Source organism: Oncorhynchus masou, chromosome 20 (genome assembly GCF_036934945.1).
Source record: "Oncorhynchus masou masou isolate Uvic2021 chromosome 20, UVic_Omas_1.1, whole genome shotgun sequence".
NCBI lineage: Eukaryota > Metazoa > Chordata > Actinopteri > Salmoniformes > Salmonidae > Oncorhynchus > Oncorhynchus masou.
The window spans coordinates 24,149,449-24,154,448 of NC_088231.1; the positions used below are offsets into that span (position 1 = coordinate 24,149,449).

Sequence of the window (5,000 nt, forward strand, 5' to 3'; positions counted from 1 at the left end):
TGGGAATTTTTGTTTTGGGAATTTTAGAAACTGTTAGTAGAATCGTGAAGACAATATCTGAGGTACGCTTCATATACAAAAGTATGTGGACACCCCTTCAAATGAGTGGATTTGGGCTACTTCAGCCAGACCCGTTGCTGACAGGTGTATAAAATCGAGTACACAGCGCCATGCAATCTCCATAGACAAACATTGTCAGTAGAATGGCCTAACTGAAGAGCTCAGTGACTTTCAGCGTGGCCACTGTCTTCGGATGCCACCCTTCAGTTCGTCAAATTTCGGCCCTACTAGAGCTGCCCCGGTTCACTATAAGTGCTGTTATTGTGAAGTGGAAACGTCTAGGAGCAACAACGGCTCAGCCGTGACGTGGTAGACCACACGAGCTCAGTAACAGTACATCACCAGTAACAATACATCATGATGGAGGGTATAGACCAGTAACAATACATCATGATGGAGTGTATAGACCAGTAACAATACATCATGATGGAGGGTATAGACCAGTAACAATACATCATGATGGAGGGTATAGACCAGTAACAATACATCATGATGGAGGGTATAGACCAGTAACAATACATCATGATGGAGGGTATAGACCAGTAACAATACATCATGATGGAGTGTAGAGACCAGTAACAATACATCATGATGGAGGGTATAGACCAGTAACAATACATCATGATGCTGTGTATAGACCAGTAACAATACATCATGATGGAGGGTATAGACCAGTAACAATACATCATGATGGAGTGTAGAGACCAGTAACAATACATCATGATGGAGTGTATAGACCAGTAACAATACATCATGATGGAGTGTATAGACCAGTAACAATACATCATGATGGAGTGTATAGACCAGTAACAATACATCATGATGGAGTGTATAGACCAGTAACAATACATCATGATGGAGTGTAGAGACCAGTAACAATACATCATGATGGAGTGTATAGACCAGTAACAATACATCATGATGGAGTGTAGAGACCAGTAACAATACATCATGATGGAGTCTATAGACCAGTAACAATACATCATGATGGAGTGTATAGACCAGTAACAATACATCATGATGGAGTGTATAGACCAGTAACAATACATCATGATGGAGGGTATAGACCAGTAACAATACATCATGATGGAGGGTATAGACCAGTAACAATACATCATGATGGAGGGTATAGACCAGTAACAATACATCATAATGGAGTGTATAGACCAGTAACAATACATCATGATGGAGTGTAGAGACCAGTAACAATACATCATGATGGAGGGTATAGACCAGTAACAATACATCATGATGGAGTGTATAGACCAGTAACAATACATCATGATGGAGTGTATAGACCAGTAACAATACATCATGATGGAGGGTATAGACCAGTAACAATACATCATGATGGAGTGTATAGACCAGTAACAATACATCATGATGGAGGGTATAGACCAGTAACAATACATCATGATGGAGTGTAGAGACCAGTAACAATACATCATGATGGAGGGTATAGACCAGTAACAATACATCATGATGGAGTGTAGAGACCAGTAACAATACATCATGATGGAGTCTATAGACCAGTAACAATACATCATGATGGAGTGTATAGACCAGTAACAATACACCATGATGGAGGGTATAGACCAGTAACAATACATCATGATGTAGTGTATAGACCAGTAACAATACATCATGATGGAGTGTAGAGACCAGTAACAATACATCATGATGGAGGGTATAGACCAGTAACAATACATCATGATGGAGGGTATAGACCAGTAACAATACATCCTGATGGAGTGTAGAGACCAGTAACAATACATCATGATGGAGTGTATAGACCAGTAACAATACATCATGATGGAGTGTCTAGACCAGTAACAATACATCATGATGGAGTCTATAGACCAGTAACAATACATCATGATGGAGTGTATAGACCAGTAACAATACATCATGATGGAGTCTATAGACCAGTAACAATACATCATGATGGAGGGTATAGACCAGTAACAATACATCATGATGGAGGGTATAGACCAGTAACAATACATCATGATGGAGGGTATAGACCAGTAACAATACATCATGATGGAGTGTATAGACCAGTAACAATACATCATGATGGAGTTTATAGACCAGTAACAATACATCATGATGGAGGGTATAGACCAGTAACAATACATCATGATGGAGTGTATAGACCAGTAACAATACATCATGATGGAGTGTATAGACCAGTAACAATACATCATGATGGAGGGTATAGACCAGTAACAATACATCCTGATGGAGTGTAGAGACCAGTAACAATACATCATGATGGAGTGTATAGACCAGTAACAATACATCATGATGGAGTGTCTAGACCAGTAACAATACATCATGATGGAGTCTATAGACCAGTAACAATACATCATGATGGAGTGTATAGACCAGTAACAATACATCATGATGGAGTCTATAGACCAGTAACAATACATCATGATGGAGGGTATAGACCAGTAACAATACATCATGATGGAGGGTATAGACCAGTAACAATACATCATGATGGAGGGTATAGACCAGTAACAATACATCATGATGGAGTGTATAGACCAGTAACAATACATCATGATGGAGTTTATAGACCAGTAACAATACATCATGATGGAGGGTATAGACCAGTAACAATACATCATGATGGAGTGTATAGACCAGTAACAATACATCATGATGGAGTGTATAGACCAGTAACAATACATCATGATGGAGGGTATAGACCAGTAACAATACATCATGATGGAGTGTATAGACCAGTAACAATACATCATGATAGAGGGTATAGACCAGTAACAATACATCATGATGGAGTGTATAGACCAGTAACAATGCATCATGATGGAGTGTAGAGACCAGTAACAATACATCATGATGGAGTGTATAGACCAGTAACAATACATCATGATGGAGTGTATAGACCAGTAACAATACATCATGATGGAGTGTATAGACCAGTAACAATACATCATGATGGAGTGTATAGACCAGTAACAATACATCATGATGGAGGGTATAGACCAGTAACAATACATCATGATGGAGGGTATAGACCAGTAACAATACATCATGATGGAGGGTCTAGACCAGTAACAATACATCATGATGGAGGGTATAGACCAGTAACAATACATCATGATGGAGGGTATAGACCAGTAACAATACATCATGATGGAGGGTATAGACCAGTAACAATACATCATGATGGAGTGTATAGACCAGTAACAATACATCATGATGGAGTGTCTAGACCAGTAACAATATATCATGATGGAGGGTATAGACCAGTAACAATACATCATGATGGAGGGTATAGACCAGTAACAATACATCATGATGGAGGGTATAGACCAGTAACAATACATCATGATGGAGTGTATAGACCAGTAACAATACATCATGATGGAGTGTATAGACCAGTAACAATACATCATGATGGAGTCTATAGACCAGTAACAATACATCATGATGGAGGGTATAGACCAGTAACAATACATCATGATGGAGGGTATAGACCAGTAACAATACATCATGATGGAGTGTATAGACCAGTAACAATACATCATGATGGAGTGTATAGACCAGTAACAATACATCATGATGGAGTGTATAGACCAGTAACAATACATCATGATGGAGTGTATAGACCAGTAACAATACATCATGATGGAGGGTATAGACCAGTAACAATACATCATGATGGAGGGTCTAGACCAGTAACAATACATCATGATGGAGGGTATAGACCAGTAACAATACATCATGATGGAGGGTATAGACCAGTAACAATACATCATGATGGAGTGTCTAGACCAGTAACAATACATCATGATGGAGTCTATAGACCAGTAACAATACATCATGATGGAGTGTCTAGACCAGTAACAATACATCATGATGGAGTGTATAGACCAGTAACAATACATCATGATGGAGTGTCTAGACCAGTAACAATACATCATGATGGAGGGTATAGACCAGTAACAATACATCATGATGGAGGGTATAGACCAGTAACAATACATCATGATGGAGGGTATAGACCAGTAACAATACATCATGATGGAGTGTCTAGACCAGTAACAATACATCATGATGGAGTGTATAGACCAGTAACAATACATCATGATGGAGTGTATAGACCAGTAACAATACATCATGATGGAGGGTATAGACCAGTAACAATACATCATGATGGAGTGTATAGACCAGTAACAATACATCATGATGGAGTGTATAGACCAGTAACAATACATCATGATGGAGTGTCTAGACCAGTAACAATGCATCATGATGGAGGGTATAGACCAGTAACAATACATCATGATGGAGGGTATAGACCAGTAACAATACATCATGATGGAGTGTCTAGACCAGTAACAATACATCATGATGGAGGGTATAGACCAGTAACAATACATCATGATGGAGGGTATAGACCAGTAACAATACATCATGATGGAGTGTATAGACCAGTAACAATACATCATGATGGAGGGTATAGACCAGTAACAATACATCATGATGGAGTGTATAGACCAGTAACAACACATCATGATGGAGTGTATAGACCAGTAACAATACATCATGATGGAGGGTCTAGACCAGTAACAATACATCATGATGGAGTGTATAGACCAGTAACAATACATCATGATGGAGGGTATAGACCAGTAACAATACATCATGATGGAGTGTAGAGACCAGTAACAATACATCATGATGGAGGGTATAGACCAGTAACAATACATCATGATGGAGTGTAGAGACCAGTAACAATACATCATGATGGAGTGTATAGACCAGTAACAATACATCATGATGGAGTGTATAGACCAGTAACAATACATCATGATGGAGTGTATAGACCAGTAACAACACATCATGATGGAGTGTATAGACCAGTAACAATACATCATGATGGAGGGTATAGACCAGTAACAATA

General features: G+C 38.8%; 1 protein-coding gene across 2 annotated transcripts in view; it reads left to right on the forward strand.

Moving 5' to 3' along the window:
* Window positions 1–5,000, forward strand: part of LOC135507195 (regulator of G-protein signaling 12-like) — a 101,444-nt gene that overhangs the window by 76,060 nt on the left and 20,384 nt on the right. The window lies entirely within an intron of this gene.